This window comes from Argiope bruennichi, chromosome 7 (genome assembly GCF_947563725.1).
Source record: "Argiope bruennichi chromosome 7, qqArgBrue1.1, whole genome shotgun sequence".
Lineage (NCBI taxonomy): Eukaryota > Metazoa > Arthropoda > Arachnida > Araneae > Araneidae > Argiope > Argiope bruennichi.
The window spans coordinates 2,108,924-2,126,878 of record NC_079157.1 but is presented as its reverse complement, the minus strand read 5'-3'; the positions used below and the strand labels follow the sequence as shown (position 1 = coordinate 2,126,878).

At 29.3% G+C, this 17,955-nt stretch overlaps 1 protein-coding gene across 1 annotated transcript in view; it reads right to left on the bottom strand.

The window, feature by feature from the left end:
- Nucleotides 1-17,955, bottom strand: part of LOC129974957 (uncharacterized) — a 66,219-nt gene that overhangs the window by 35,762 nt on the left and 12,502 nt on the right. The gene's annotated exons all lie outside the window — the stretch shown is intronic.

Genomic DNA, 17,955 nt, shown 5'->3' with positions numbered 1-17,955 from the left:
TTCCGGAGCAGAACATAGAAGGTTCCCGAACAATCAAGCATCATTCGTCTCGTATTTGATATATTGCTAAAATTCCTGAGGATTCTAGTATCATCGTCTCCAAAATCTCCTAACTACCACCAAGTTTGTCGTCAAGCCCAGGGGTCATTGACCCGGTATTCTATCAACCTCCAATGGAGCTATCCGTAAAACTATCTTTCCTGCGATGCAATGAACTGTGCTAGGAAGCAACAATATGCGTTTTATGTATAGTTTCGAGCCATAATGGAAAAAAAATCGTTTACTTGTTTGTTTATTTTTCCTCTGGGAGTGGGACCAAACGTCAATTGAATTTATTGGCAAGACTTTTTTTAATCATCACAAGTACACTTCCATGAATACGTTGACTGACAAAAAAGTCCTCTGAAGAATAGGATCTTTAAAGGTATTAGTTTCTTAGTAGCGATAAATTTATGCACTTAATTACATCGGCCTATAAGTTGCATTTTTGAGTTATCGGGTTCATTTGCACAAAGCAGGACAGACAGACTTTCCGTTCATGGATTTCGCCTAAAATTTGATGGCCATCTAAAATTAGAGCAAAGGAATCAAAACTAAATTACATTCGTTAAACCAACACCTTTTAATATACATCCTGTTTACAAATAAATATATGAAGAAAATTCAATCTTTTAATCTTTTAAACCTGGACGGTATCCAGCAAAATTTCCATTAGAACTTTTGTCTAAGAGGTGGAGATTCATTAAAAGTTCAGGATTCAATTCATTTTCGTAAGACTATAAATCTTTCTGAGTATATAAGATAAAATAATGAAGGGACAAATGAAATGCCTTAAGAATTTGCATGTATTTTAGATATGAAGAAGACTTATTGATTTTCTTTTCGAAAATATGTGGCAATTTAATTTGTTCAAGGACAGTATGCATTTTAAATGCCTGCGGAAATAAACAACACATTTCATTTTACATGGAATTGAAATGAAAAAAATAAGTATTATAGCTTTCATGCTATTTTGTGTTACAACGAGAATGACATTCACATTCCCGAATGCCATAAGTCCGGTATTTAAAAAAAGTATGCATAAAAATTATTCATCTATCTTTACTTACGGGTTACTATTGCAAAATGTAATTGCTGGAAGTTCAAAATCTTCAGGATAGGTAAATTCGATTTTGATCGTGGTAGGATATTTCCTGAAAGCTATTAAGAATATCGTGGACTGAAAAATGAACGATGCCAAACAGATGATGAAAATGATCCCCTTCAAAAATCTCCAGGCGACAGATCCTCTTGAGACTTTTGGCCTTCTACGTTTTTTTGATGAATTCTTCACTCTTCGTTTGGCTACTTTTCGAGGGTGGGTGATTCTTTTAGGCATGTCTGTCTTTAGAAAAAAAAGTATTAAAACCAAATAGTAAATTTAGTAAACCTAAAATTATTAAAATCGTATTATGCGTCCTTCGACGTCGAACTTTTCATTTCCGATTTGGATTCGTATTTTTTTTTCTCCAAAACGTATAAATCCGATTTTAAAAAGCCAAGGAATTAATTGGGTTTTTTCCCGTCATATAAAATATTGAATTCATACTTCTTATTACGTATTAAGCTTGTTAAATAAATATCATTGTATTTTGAGTATTTGATACCGAAAGGAAATAACAAAGTACTGCTGAAAAGAATTCAATGCTTCATGTCTTTTGCTATATGAGGCAAATGACGATAAATATTTCAGTCCGATTTCAAAAAGAAGAAATTCAGTCGTATTAATTCATTTATCTCTTGCTACTTTTTATTAGTTACAAGTAGCCATTGATGGCCAGCTGATTTGCCAAGAATATTAGCTATGTTTAATTTAAATAAATCTTTGACAAAACGTAGAAAATACTCATGCCGTCATGTTCGGGAAAGGGTAGTTACCTACCCTCGCATTCTTTTAAGATAATCTGTCTTGGGAAAAAGAAGTAAAACACCTTAGACTGATCCTAGGCAAAAAACTCACTTTTAAAAGTCATATTAACAATAGTCAAAACAAGTTCTGGGCTAAAGTTCATCTCATTATCCCGCTCATTGGCAAACGTTTTCCTCTTTCACTAAAGAATGAAATGTTATTATACAAACAAGTGTTAAGACCTATCATGCTGCTCAAATTTGGGGGCTCGCTGCTAAAACCAACCCGAAATAAAATTCAAGTTTTACAAAATAAAATACTTCACATCATTACCAATGCTCTCTGGTTTATCCGGAATGATACTTTACGCAGAGATCTTAAAACTCCAAAGCTCGATAATTTCCTCAAAGAACTTTCAAGAAAATTTTTTATTCAACTCAAAACCTATGAAAATTCCACAATAAAGGAACAAATTAACTGTGTCCACTGCAATGGAAAATACGCCTTTCCTTACTCTACTACTAAAGGCACTTTTCCATTTAAACCTCCATAACTTCTTCCGAAATTGAAATTGCATCTAATGAACTGCTTCAGTTTTCATTTTAATCGCTTTTAAGCAATCTTTGCTCTACTCAACCGACGCGCTAATGGTACATTACTTTTGTTTTTCCTTTGCTTCTTATAATCTAAAACTGAGTAAAAATGCCTAGGCACTGAGGCTTTCCATTAGAACGAAAATGTCCTCATTTATTTATTTATTACTAGCCGCCTTTGGCGACCAGCCGGTTCGCCAGTATTACAGTTCGCTACAATTTTCAATTAAATATTTTAAGTAACCGGTCTCTTAATAGCTTCTCAAATAAAACATTTTTAATCTTCAAATTTTGATAGTCATACCAAACTTATACTGTTGTTTAGATCGTTTCGTTCAATTTACTATATATATTTTCCTAATCTGTTGTCATTTCCGGTAAAACTTCAACTTTAATTTAAAATGGAAATGCTGAAATTGCAATTAATATAAAGATATTTTTTAATGAAACCAAGCGTTTTATTTTTATTGTTATTTATTTATTTATTATTATTATTATTATTGAATATGAGTACTGCAAACAGAATCGCTCGGTATTTAAGTCTTATATGAACAACAAAATATTTTTCATAATTTATGTAATACCTGAAAGAATAATTCAACAAAAATTTCTCAGATTCAACATAAAATTCAGTTTTTAGTTTTGCTTTCAAAAGGATTGAAATGAAATCAATAATAATATTTTGTTCCGGCCTATAAATATATTTCAAAAATTATGAAGTCTAAATTTAATGCAGTAAGGTATCTGAGAAATATTCTGGACACACCATATTTTAAATAAATGAATGAATGTTTCTATTTTCCACGATCAACTGAGACTAATTTATGAAGTTTTGAATGTTAAAAATTTAGAAAAACTCAACATTTTCATAATCTTAGGCCAATTAATCTTGAGAAACCTGCGCTCTGATTGGCGTATTTTCTTTGAAACGATCGATGGAAAATCTAAAATTATTCTTTTTTTTATTGAATAGTGATATTCAAATTTTCATAAATCAGTCAGTTTAAGTGATTGATTTAGTTGATTGGAAATGAACTCTTTTTATTTAAAATATTAGTGTTTCAAGAAAATTTTGTTAAACGTGATTTCCACAGCAGAAACTTTATGTAAAATCAAAAATTCGTTATTTATTAGAGTATTTATTGAATCAAATTACATAAAATATAATCATTTTCCATTTAGACCATTTTAGCTGCTAAAGGTTTACAAATTAGCTGTGTGGCCCTGATTTGAATGGATATCCTGTTCATATTAAACTGTTGCTACATAAATCGTAAATATTTTATTTAAAAGTAGCTAACGATTATTTTAATAATTATAAATTTTATTTTGTAAACAGTTGTAAAATTCAGATTGGCAACAGTGATACTTTTGGAACTTTTAATTTGTTGTTTAAAAAACGATGCTAGAATGTTGAATGAAAATAAGTTGATGTAAATTTGATAATATTATCTATAATGTAATAAGATTTAGTTTTCTAGCAAGTTTGTCTGCATTTTATTTTTGTTGACGTACGAACACAACAAAACAAAACTTGCCTTAAAATAAAACTGGTTTATTGGATTAATAATAGAGAGTGTAAAAGAACATAAAATAATTTTTCTTGTATTTATTTTTTAGAAAAAATAATATTTCATATTTGTTTCATTTCCTACAGACGCCTGCTGAAAATTATATTTTTGCAGATTTCTTTTCCAAAAAGATTTAATTTATTTTTAGTTGGAGCTTTAATCAATGTGATGGCAACACTTTGAAAAAAGCTAATTTCTCCCCATAAATGCGAAACATACTCATGCAGCTTAAATTTTATTTTTATTTTGTACGAAAAAATTGTTGAAAAATATAGTTAAAATATTTATTTAAAAATTAATTAAAAATAGAAACTTAATTTTAAGGTTAAAACATTGGTATCATTTAAAAGATAAATTTTTGATCTTTAACTTGATGTAAAAATCTTTTTTGTGCGGTAATATTTTCGGAAGTTCTAGCAGAAACACACCAAAATTTCGCTTAATTTTTAAATAAATAAAATTCTAATTAAAAATTCGAAAAAATAACCCCGAGGTGCACATTCCCGGCCTCCAAGGTATACACGTGCCAAATTTGGTAGCTGTAGGTTGAATGGTCTGGCCTGTAGAGCGCCAACACACACACACACACACACACACACACACATTGAGCTTTATTATAAGTATAGATTATTTTTTAGATTTCAGTTTGGTAATAATGCAGAAAAGCGGTCTTTTAGGTTCAAAAACAATTTTAAACAATTAGGTTTTAATATTACATTATTCTGAGATGTCGCAAAAAGATTGAAATTTGTAAAAAAAGTTGAAAAAGAATGGAAATTTTTAAAAGGGGACTTTGAAAAATTTTCTTACATTTTAGTTTGATAATAGTGAGGAAAAGTTGGGTTTTAGGTTCAAAAATAATTTTAAAAAATGCTGGTTGCAATACAACAATATCTCGAGGTGCTACAAAAAGCTTAAAGTTTGTAAAAAAAAAATGGAAAAAATTTTAAACTTCGATAAAATATTTTTATGAATTTTTCGTTCATATAATGCTGCAAAAGAGGATTTTAAATACATATATAAGCATTACAGCTAGAAAAAATTATTAATCACAAAGTATAATAATAATAAAAAAAAAATTATGCCAAATTTTGCATTTTTTACTTCTGTATCCTTAATGATTATAAATGTTAGAGATGCAAAATATTTGTTTCTACCACATTAAACTGTTTTTTAATTAAATTTTGGCATATACACACGTGAATCATTTTTTGCTCTTATGTATCCTCCTCTTGCGATTGAACTACAGACATTTTGAGCCGATTCGGCCACCAGTTTTACAGCTCTTATCAATGCTTGCATGTGACAAGGAAGCTTCGGAATGTCGATAATCGAGTTTGTATACTATTTGGTTCAGCTTCAGATGCCTTCTGTATAAAGTATTTGAGAGAGTCACTGGAAACATGTTTTATTGGGGGGGGGGGTCAGTTGCGTTATTTTCAAGCCATGGGATCATGTCGATGTAATCCTTTGCATCGAAGTTTATCTTTGGAAATTTAAACTTCCCAATTATGTCTTTACTTTCTGTTCTTGCTTTTAAAGCACGTCGTAGAACAAGTTCCCTTCGAATTTTACATTCATCACTTAGCATGGACAAAAGGATATTTTCTGAAGCAGCAAAGTACTCATTTCTTTGAATAATCTGATCTATAAAGTTCTTGAGATCATCAGAGATTGCATGAATATTAAGTAAGGTTAAAAAGATGTTTGGAACAATAAGTACATGAAAGGCAACTTAACATTGCTTAATATTAAACCACGCAAGCACATGGTAGTTTTATCTCTTCTTGTCTATTTGATGGATTTGGCTGGATTGCCTCTTTTTGTAAAAAACACTGTTGTTCTTCAGCGTTGTCATTGTCGCCAGTAATCGTTTCTGATGCACTGGTATTTTTTTGTCCGTTCTTGATTAAACTTAACTATTCTCTGTAGTTCTTTACTCTTTCTTGCTTCTTTCTGCCTCAAAGCGCTTGTGTTGTAGCTATATCAATATTACCTATTTTCCTGTTAGAGCGTTGATCGTTTAGAACCTTTTATTCCATAACTGGCACTTTTTTTCTTTTGTACAAGTCAGAAATATGAAATAAATGTTTAGTTTCTTCTGAAAATTCTGTGAAGTTAGAATCAAACTTATCCGAACATTTTCTGCTTTTAGTATTTAATAAATTCCTGTATTTAGCATGACAAGCTTTTATCGTTTGTGACATTCTTTTGCTAGAAGAAACGGGAGTAGAAGCTCTTGACCATATTTGTTCTATTATGGGAACTAAAGTGTCACACATTTCACTTACAGAAGGTTCCTTCTCTGAAGCAATTTTGAGGTTATGTCTAATATAATAGTAGCACTAGATTCGTATGTAGTGAGTTCAAATTCAAGCAAATCACTAAATTTCTCAAAAATAGAACTCTGCGATATTTTTTTTGTCTTCACTAATTTAGACTAGCCAATTTTTACTCACATCAAAGCACGAACTAACAAATCAGTTACACAATAGACAGAGTGGTGATCCAACTCAGCTGAATTCGGCTAAGCTACTGATTTGAAACCAGCTCTGTCTTTGTCACCGTATGCAGACAAATCTCCTCCTTACCTCAATAACGACCGCTCTGGTGACAACTCATTGACATTCCAGTGCAATAAAAAAACTGTCTTTATACTTTTTTTCATATGACAACACCTATTTAAAGCTTTTTATTTCATAATAGAGGCACGCAAAAATCCGTAAAATGTTGCAAAAAGTGTGTTTTTGTGAAACTTTAACGTCTTTGCGGCACCTCAAGATATACTCTAATATTTTTTATAATTTTTATTTATATTATCTATACCAAAAGGCAACTTTTTCGTACTGTTACAAATTAAAAATCAAAAGTTGATTATTTCTTAAAAAAACTTAAAAATGAAGCAAAAATTTCAATTTTTATGAAACTTTAACGTCCTTGCGGTACCTCAAGATCTACTCCAATATTTTTCATATTTATAATTTATTTTATCTGCACCAAAAGGCAGTTACAAATAAAAAATAAAAAATTGATTTTTTTTATTCCACCCTACTCTCCGTGCATCTAATTCAAGTTAACAAAAGGCTTGATAGTCATCAACAATGAGATTTTTAACTCCAAAATGTGATAAATATTGAAGTTGGGTTATTTTGATAGTGTTACACTTTTTCTGTGTTTTTGTATGTGTGATCTAAAGAAATATATTCTATGATATCATGGTGCTGTTATAAATGCGACTGTTTGAGTAATTTATCTTTAAATTACACGTTAACTTTACTTTCTTATTACCCTTGTAAATTGTGAAGATACTAAGGGTGATATTTCTTCTTCTACTATAAACAATGGACAAAGATTAAGAGAATAAATATTTGATGAGACAACACAATTAGTTTGAATTTCAATGTAGTGCTGAAATTCGTTGTTGAAAATTATGCAAAAATTATTTTTAAAAGTTGAAATTGTGTAAACTAACCTTACACCAAACTTGGTAGTATTAAAAAGTAAATTTTAAGGTGTTAAATTGAAGAAAATAAATTAAGTTTTATGTTGGAGTAAAAATTACTTTTATGCTATAATATATTAAGAAGTTATTTTGGAAAGACAAAATCTTGTTTAAATTTTAATTAATTAAAATTTTACTATACTTTTAAAAAATGAACCTTAGTTGCATCTTCTCAGCATTCAAATTTTATTGCGCCGAATTTTATAGCTGTCGGTCAAAGGCATTGTTGGAAAGTATAAAATGATATTATTTTACAATTCAATCCCTAGAAAAAATATTACAACTAAATTGGTATCATTTTTAAAACTATGAACAGTAGAAAAAATCATATGCAATATTGTCTTTAGGAGTTATGGTGCAAGAAGGACAAGTTTAAACTTTTATTCATAAAATCCTATTCTTAGGAAAAAAAAAAAAAAAAAAAAAAGCTTATCTAACTTGCACCTTTTAAAGAAATTAAATTTTTTCAAATGATATTATAAATATTAAAAAAAGGAATAAGATAGTACAATTTTAATTATTCATTATTACGTAATCTGATAAATTTTATTTAAGATTTGCTGAAAAAAATTTAAAAAAATAGTATTGAATAAAACTTTTATTTCATTTTAAATGTCATTGATTACTTCCAGCAATAATTTATTTAAAATTTGTCGATCACTTGATGCCAGTATTGTTGCAATCAAAGTTACCATATTGCAATTTTCAGCTGGATATTATGAAAAGACGTGCAATCCCTCGCTCACCTTCATTGTGACATACTTAAGGATAATATTTTGATACTTCGTGACAGTATTACTGCAATCAAAGTGACCACATTGCAATAATCTACAGGATGTTGCTATAAGATGTGCAATCCACTACACATCTTCTTTGTGATATTTTTAATTATAAAAAAATAATAATATATTTCGTGATTTAAATGCTCGAAATTTTAATTAGAACTTCTTAAATAAAAAATTAAGCGAAATGATGTCGTTTTTTCATATAACTGTTAAAGTTATTACAGCACAAAAAATGTTTTATGCCATTCTATCATTAATAAAATTATAGATAAAATTTTTAAATCTATACATTAAATATTATGATTTCAATGGCGCTAATTTATGATAAACATGCAATTTTTTCTCAATTTTTGAATTTTTTTAAATTTTTTTTTTCGAATTTTAATCATAGATTACATTGTTCCTCTGAAATTCTAACCGTTTTCATTGTTTCATCAAATATTTGATTTTGTGGTTTTCTTTCGTTATTGAAAGATAAAGAACTATTCTGTTTCATATTTGTGAAGTATAAAACGATAAAAAAGTTATATTACAAAGTTACGAGAAATTTAAAAGCTAAATGTACTTACTGATTATTTACATTTTTAATAGCTCCATTATGTTATGAACGGTTAGTACATAATAAATATACCTTACCTGAGACAATTTTAATAATACAGCTTTAACGTCGGACAATTTGACGGAATCATGGATATGAAGTATTGAATAGAAGGAATGAGTTAAGAATACAAATTTTACTACTTAAAAAAAAAGGAAATATTTTACCTCAGAAAACTTGAATCATCATAAAGCGAATATCCTACTGTATAAGTCGGGAAACATTTTTTTTAGTTAATTCGAAAACATTGACGTTTAACCCTCACAAAGATTTTTATTGACTGCATCAATGAAGGGACAAAAATCATTAGCAGCAACAAAATACAAATCACTAGCACTATTATACTACATTTAAAATAATAATAACATTCTATGAAATGAATTTGCGAACTGCAAACAAATATAATTGATTTAAAAATCGATTACTCTTTCATTTGTAGATTTAGTGCCAGAGATTGCTTTTATTAAAATTCAGTTTGGTGTACAAGGAATTAAACAAACAATGAATTTAAATGAAGGATTTCTATCAAACGAGAAAAGTCTATATTTTATCAAAAGAAATGACTTCTATTATCCCCATTGAATTTACACATCACATTAAAATTAGAAATATCGGAACTTTATAAAATTATTAAATCATCTGAATTCAATTTTATGCTTTGCTAGAGAAACATATCCTTACTTCTTCAGGATGAGGTATTTTGATGCATTTCGTCAATTAAAAAAATGAAAAATTTTAATATTTTTTTTATGAAACGATCGATAGAATTATCTCCTTTGTAGCTTTGATGGCTACATTTGCAAATATCTTATGCTAGAAAGTAGAAAAAAATATTTTTTACTCAAATGAAAATGCACCCATGTAAGTAAACACATTTTTTAGACTATATTAATATAGAATTACTTAACACTTTTACATGAAATATTATAATAAGAAAAATTCTCTTATCATCCGTAATTCTAATTTTAATTGAAATGATAACCTTGATTGTACCAACAATTTTTATCTCTTACTTTCCAGAGAAATTCCAGATACTAAACCAAATTAATGTTAACACCACCGTAAACCGAATATTCCATATAGGAAAATAATCTGTGTAAAGTATATACAGGGTGTTGCCGAATTCGAACGACAAATTCAGAGCGGTGATAGTAGGCATCAGGATGATAAAGAATCACTATATTCTATCACTATATTCTCCCAAACGACGTTTAATTGGTGAAAATCGCAAAATGCAAAGAGTCGGAGTACTTTTGGAAACTGTAAAAAATTAATTAAAAAAAACAAGAAATGGTGTTTTAACTACGAATAATTTTTTAAGTGAAAGCACATTCTTAAAAGTTTTCTTTCATGTTGGTAACATGTGGATTTGATGATCTAGGGGGTCGTAACTTACTGAGAACGAAAAAATGGTTTAGAGCCCATATTTGCAAAAATATTAAAACTTAAAGAGAAATAAAAGCTTAAAAATGTAAGGAGTTTTATAGTCTATAGTTTGATATAAGCATGTAATGTGATAACTGGAGAATTTTAAAGATATACAAGGAAAACTAAAATGGGAACCAGAAAACATCGCTACAACATCAGTACCGATGTTCGCAGAGAGCGTTGTCAAATTCAAAAGACAAATTCAGAGCAAGAATAATAGGCATTAAGTAGATGAAAAATTTCCAGAAAACATAGATCGCAGGCAACGTTTATTCAGAGAAAATCGCAGAAACAGGCATCGAAAAGACAATGAGTCTGAGAAAGAGAATGGACCTATGAATGTGAGGATTAGGAACAAGATAATCGAGAAGAAGCCTTCTCGTATGTAAATTTTTCATGCGTTCGAGAAAAATAAAAGCACCGGGCAAGTATTCATTAATGAGCATTGTAGAATTGATGATCGCTATACTTCATTCGCAAACAACAATTCAGGTTTCACGAATGTAACTTAAATGTGCTGGTGCTCCATCATGCATTAACCAAATTGTCGGTGTTCGATGCAGTAAATCCGGAGAAAAGTGCTGGAAGAATACAAGTTACTTTTCGCCGCTGAGGCGTTCGGGCAGAAGATAAGGTCCAAATAGATGACTCTGCCCAGATGTTAATATCAAACTTGTGTTGTACGTTCGACGAGAGAGCGATGTGGGGATTTTCGAATGATCAAATATTCACATTGTGCGTGTTGAAGGCATCTTTCTCGTAAAGAGGCTTCATCTGAAAATAAAACTCTAGCAGAAAAGTGTGCATCTTCCTGAGTGGATCAAGCATCTATCATGCGAAATCCACATGTGATTTTAATTGAAAAACTTTACCTGCTACCACTATGTTTTCTGGCAATTTTTCATCTACTTAATGCTTATTATTCTTGCTCTAAATCTGTCTTGCGAATTTGAGAAAACTGTCTGTGTGAACATCGGTACTGATGTTGCAGCGATGTTTCCTGGACCCATTTTGGTTTTTCTTGAATATCTTCAAAACTCCCCAGTTATCACACTACACGCTTATATCAAACTATAGACTATAAAACTCCTTACATTTTCAAGCTTTTATTTTTCTTCAAGTTTTAATATTTTTGCAAATATGGGCTCTAAACCATTTTTTCGTCTTCAATAATTTACGACCCCCTAGAACATCAAATCTGCATGTTACTAGCATGAAAAAAACTTTTAAAAATGTGCTTTCACTTAAAAAATTGTTGTAACAGCATTTGTTATTTTTTTATTAATTTTTTACAGTTTCCAAAAGTTCTCCGACTCCATATATTGTTGCGATTTTCACCAACTAAACGTCGTTTGGAACCCCATGTTGTATTGGTGATTCTTTTTCCTCTTCATGCCTCCTATCTCCCCTCTGAATGTGTCGGTTGAATTCGGAATGATTTCAAAAACCTTACACCGTTCTGTTTACTGCTCTTTATATTTCTTTAATCCTCTGTACTACATCTTTATGCGTTCAATTCTATCACAAGAAAAAGCAGTCATACTTAAAAAGAAAAGCACTTTAAAATTTGTCCTACTTTTCTTTTTTCTGAACATAAACCTTAATTCTAAGCACAACAAAATATCAAAAAATTTGCAGAAAAAGAGTGCCTTATACTAAAAGCTACTCATCATGGAAAAAATGAGTGGAATCTTCATGTGTTGGTCGCAACTATGGAGAAAAGGCCAAAATGAAATATTAGTAGCGATGACACGAGCTTCACAAATCAGACTGTTTGACTTTCATCTACCAAATTTAGCACATAGATACTTTGGAGGATGGAAAATATACTTCCAAACGACTGTTTTGAAATTTTAACGATAAAAATGGGCGAAAGCTGATTTTTGGCATTTTTCCGTGATAAAATATAATTGTACAAAAATGAATCTTATACCGTTTCAAAATTTAAAAAATTAGCTTTTTAATGATAGCAACTAAATGATAATAGGAATTTTTGCAGCTTTTAGAAAATACTTTTTGATTACTTTAAAAATATTTGCTTAAATTATTTAAAATTATTTGCTTCATTAGATTCCAAAACTGATATCCTGAAATTTAAACCATTTTCTTTGCTTCATAAAATATTTCACTCCTGTCATTTCCCCCCCCCCACACTACTGAAAGCTAATGAAGAGGGATTCTGCTTAACATCTCCGTCATTTACAAGAGGAATTAAATGTTAAAAAGTGTATTTACAATACCACGAAATTTAGAAAATAGATGAGTCGCACATTATATTTTTAATAGCGCTGTGTTGATACACATCTTGTCTCCATTAGGAGGATTAATGCACTCACTGAAGAGAACATACGTTCACAATGAAATGAACGCGGTATTAATTCCTGACGATTGGGAGGGATCATGGACATAAAGTCAAATATAAGTGATTGAATGAAAACAAAAACGGACACTTTTTAAATGAAAACAAATATAGCCAATGTTCCTTGCGAATTTGGAGTGAACAGAATCGCGCTTCATCTGAAAGTTTCCGAAAGAAAGGAAAATAAGGCTCCCAAGCAGACAATGTGTAAAAAGAAAAAATGCTTACTTCAGTGTTGATTCATTTTCTTTTTATAAATACTATCTGCAGCAGCATCTACAGAATTAAAAATTTCTCGACGGACCGTCTATATATTAAAATAAGAGCAAAATTTCCGATGGCGACGCCTGTTTTCCTCATCAAATTTTAAAACTACATTAAAAATTATTTCTGGAAAGCAAGTTTTATTTGTTTAGGTCTATTCATTTTGAAATAACGGGCTAACAAAAGTTTGACTTTCTCATATTATAATTAAATTTTGAACTTTTATTCATATCTTAAAAACTAATAAAGTTATTGAGCTAAACTCTTTTTCTGATGAAAATATGAGGTATTCTACATATTCTACATATATATTTAACATGAAAAAGTAATTTTTAATATGTGACAGAAATTACAAAATTAAAAAAATTTTAATTACAACATACTTAAATTTTGGCATAATTCGAAGGGCGAGACCATTTTATACGGACATGCACAATTTCGGCTAATTCCAGCACGTAGTTTTCCCGTTCTCCTGCAACGTTGCAGTTGGGGTGCCTTCACAAATTTCAAAATATCGACAGCTTTTTATATGACATTAAAATGCCGCTGAACATATATTTCTTGAAATAAATATCGTCTTCTGCATTGTTGCATATATATATATTTTAAAGATTCATCAACGGCATAAAAATATTAAATTAAAGTAAAAAAAATTCCACTGCCATATTATTTTATTAATAGTCGCTACTTTTCAATGTGGAAGCTAAAATTTGTTTTCATTAGCTCATACAATGTCACTCACAGAATGTTACAAATTCCAGAAAACAAGGGATTTTATTTCGTAGTTATTGCTTTGTACGATTTAACTATTTAACTATTACGATTTAACTACAAGCAAATTATTTCTCTTAATAAATTATGTCCCTTTCTTCCTTTGACAAATTATTTCTCTTAATAATTTATGGAATACAGACTCCATAGTTTTTAACAATAAAAGGGTCATTTGTGTTTGTTTAAATTTACTGCTATTGCTTAGGCGCACAATATTTCTTACACAAGTCTCAAACTTCCTAAAATTAATTTACCGTAATTATAATTATTGTAAATAAAATTTTAATTGTTAAATTGCAATAATAATTAGTTGAAAATGCAATTATATATGTGTAGTTTTTTGAGGTTGTCCTTTCTAGTTGCTTTGAAATTTTAAGAGTCCTGGAGAATATGTACTGACAGTGCTAAAACTGGTTTGCAAAATTTCATTTTGATGTTCAAGATGCGCCACATTCTGGAAGGCCAGTTGAAGCTGGTGAAGTAGCAATAAAAACATTAATTGACATAAACCGGCGAATAACAACTCTTGAGGTCGCTGAGATATTAAATTTATCGAATTCTATCGTTCATGCTCATTTGGAACGCCCGGGTTTAATTTTCAAAGATCGACATATGGTTTCTTCATGTTCTTCCGGAAAGAAATTTGTGCCGTTGCGTTGACGTCTGTGATTTGCTCTCAAACGTCAAGAAAATGATCCATTATAGAAGTGCATCATCACTGGGGACGAAAAATGGGTTGTCCACAACAACGTTAAAGCAAGAGGTTATGGAGTAAAAAAGATGAACCGGCTCAACGAAATTCATCAAAAAAAAAAAAGTGATGCTATCTATTTGGTGGGATTTTAAAAGAGTTGGGAGTTTTTTGGATTCTACTGCAGAACAAAATGATCAATTCTGAAATGTACTGTCATCAGCTGGACAAAATGAATGATTCACTTAAACAGAAAAGGCCAGAATGGGGTCAATTCATGTGACGTAACAGTCACATGTCATGTACTTCTTGCGCATGGCATTTAAGTTTCATCCATATTTCGTCGATCAGTCTGCCATTAACGTTCTCCGCCAAGTATGAAACAGATTTTTTGTTTACATTTGAAGTTATAATTTTTGAGCCATTTTCTTTCCTCTTATTAAGTGTTAACAGAGGAAATACTGGTGTGCTGATGGATGCATGCTTTAATGAGAAACACAAGAGTGACTGTCATGATAAAATGTTTTCTTATTTTCCTTTTTAAAATCCTGTCTTGAGTTGATAGCTTTGGTATAGACTTTTTCAAGCCTTCGAAGTCGGTGATATGCTCCGATCATTTTGAAGAATTCATTCAGCGTGTGTCCATTTATTAAATATAGCTGTTCCAGTAATTTATTAGAAAAACTCTTCGAAGAAAAAGAAATCGGTAAGCGATTTGCCGTCAAAAACAATCAAACAAAATCGTGAGTGCATTTCTAATTTACTTTATTCACATTTGATGAAATTTTTGATAATTTTGAATATGCTTAGAAGATTTTAAAATGTTTACATGAATATTACATTGCATTTTTTTACAAAATCTTATCTAAATTTAATTAATGTAAGTAAACAAACTCCTGTTGCAAAAATCACAACTGCTATAATGCTAAACTTAGGTGGAAGTGAATATCACTAGTTTTCTAATTGTATTTGCAGATTTGTGATGGATTCAAAGTGAATTTATATCAAACGACTTTTCTATTGTTAAAAAGGAAATGTCAATAGTTTATTGTATTTAAACTGAAATTGACTGTTATCATAATATCCTGTTATAACACTGTGCACTTCAGTGATTTCTGTTTTAATAAATAAAGGTCTTTTCATTGAAAATCAATTTCCATATTAGCATTTATTATATAATTTTTATTCCCAACTTCATTGCTACATGCATGTCTCACTGATTTTTCCTATTTTTTTAACATATCAATTTTGAATTATAAAATTCTGTGAAAACATAAAAGTGTTTCTTTCAACTCCTCTTTATATCCTATTTAACTTCTCTTTCTCTCTCTCTCTCTCTCTGTATATATATATATATATATATATATCATGACCTTATTCTTGTTTATTAAATTTACTGTATAGTATATTTTTGTTTTATTTTATGATATTCATTCAATGAAATTTTTATCAATGTAACTTTAGCACTTTAAAAAATTTCATAAATGTTCTGCTTTAAAAATATATTGTTCACCATTATGTTTTTATTAGTGATAAAAAAAACTGTTCTTTAGAATCTAGAATGTTTCTGTTGAATAAAATTGATTTCATCATTTACATTGACATTCTTGTCATACTGTGTTTATATTATTTCCAAGTGTCTAGAAAAATAAATGTTGATAAATAGTAAATAGTTTTTTGAATTATTGAGTATATTGAAACTTACATTTGATCATATTTTTTTCAAATAATTATCACATATATTTTATCTATCTATATATATATATATATATATATATATTTGTAATGTGAAAATAAAAATTATGAAAGCGTGATTTTGTTTGTTTTCCTTTAATGATTTCTACAAATTAAAATGAAATTATTTATTCATAAGTTGCATAGATAAAAAAAAAGGTATCCATACCTTTTATATTTCATAATTTGAAATTGTAAACATAATTTATTCAATATATACTAATTTGAGTTTCATGTTCTTTCCTCTGAGCAAACTGAAGGCATCAAAGTCTCAATATTTATAAAAATAATTACATAAGAAAAAAATATAATAATTTTATTATTAAGCTTTAAAATATTAACTTATCTAAGAGTAATAATTTATTTTTAAAAAGAACAATATTTATATGATTCAACATTCAATAATATTTAAATAATATGTAAAAAAAAAACATATGTAATTTTTCAAAAACACTGCCATAGTCATTTGTCAAAATGTATCCTTTGGATAAAAAAGGGGGGGAGGAAGGATATGGGAAAGGAAAGAATAAAGCAGCACCAAACGAATTAAAAAGCGACATTAATTAATTATTCAAAAACAATAATTCCATTGAAAATACTAATTAAAATTTTAATATAAGAAATAAAATTATATAACTACGAAAATTTGGAGAAAATAATTTGAAATAATATCTTTAAAAAAAAATCCGAAGTTTTTAATAATTGATCGGCTAGCGTAACATTTACTAAACAATGGTTTCATCAACGTTATCGGCAGACATTCCGACATGCGCAGAACGGTTGAAAATTGAACAGAAACGGTTTGTTTGGTACCTAACACGTGACCGTGAATTGACCCCATTGATCAATAGAAAGGGTGTAGTGTTCCATCAAGATAATGGGTTGCCTCATACAAATTTAGAAACTCGCCAAAAGCTTTTACAACTTGGATGGAATATATTGCTTCGCCCACCATAATTTCCATATTTGGTGTTTTCTGATTATTATTTGCTTCGAAAGTATTGGACAATATATGATTCAATAAAATATTTATTCACTATAAGAAAATCGTCTTTCATTTTCATTTCAAAAAAACGAAATTACTTTTTGATCAACCTAATATTTTAATTCTATTACACATGTTCTTTTCATTATGTACTTGAGCCTTTCTAATGGAGACCAGTTCTAATATATCATAATGCTGCTAAAAATGTAAATATTCAGCTCGCCTATCGGCTAAATTTCGAGTTGCTGTAGCTCCACTTTTTTATTCACCTTGATCCAGGTATTAAATAAAATCCTTCTTAACTTCCAACGAAACAATAAAATCACGTGATTAAATATTTGGCGGAAAAATGAAAAGAGCTTGAATTTCAGAACGACAATGTAATATATAGTTAAAAATTAGACAAATATGAATATATTAAAATGCATAATAATTCAGGAAGAATTTTCAATATTAAATTAGTATATTTAAAAAGCTTTAAAATTTTCAGGTAACCAAAAAAATCCCTTTGTGCATCTATATTTTCTAATGTTATCATAAAGAAACAGCCAAAAATGATACTAGTTTTTGATTATTTAGTTTTTAAAAGATCGTTCCAACATACACATTCCCTTCTCCAAGGTATATTTGCACCAAATTCAATAGTTGTATGTCCATAGAATGCCAATACACATATTATTCCTTATTATAAGTAGAAATATAGCTTTATTAGCATATTGTACACAATTGGTTAACAAAATAATGGAAACACCTGTGAATAAAAGTGACATTTTTGAACGCGCTTCA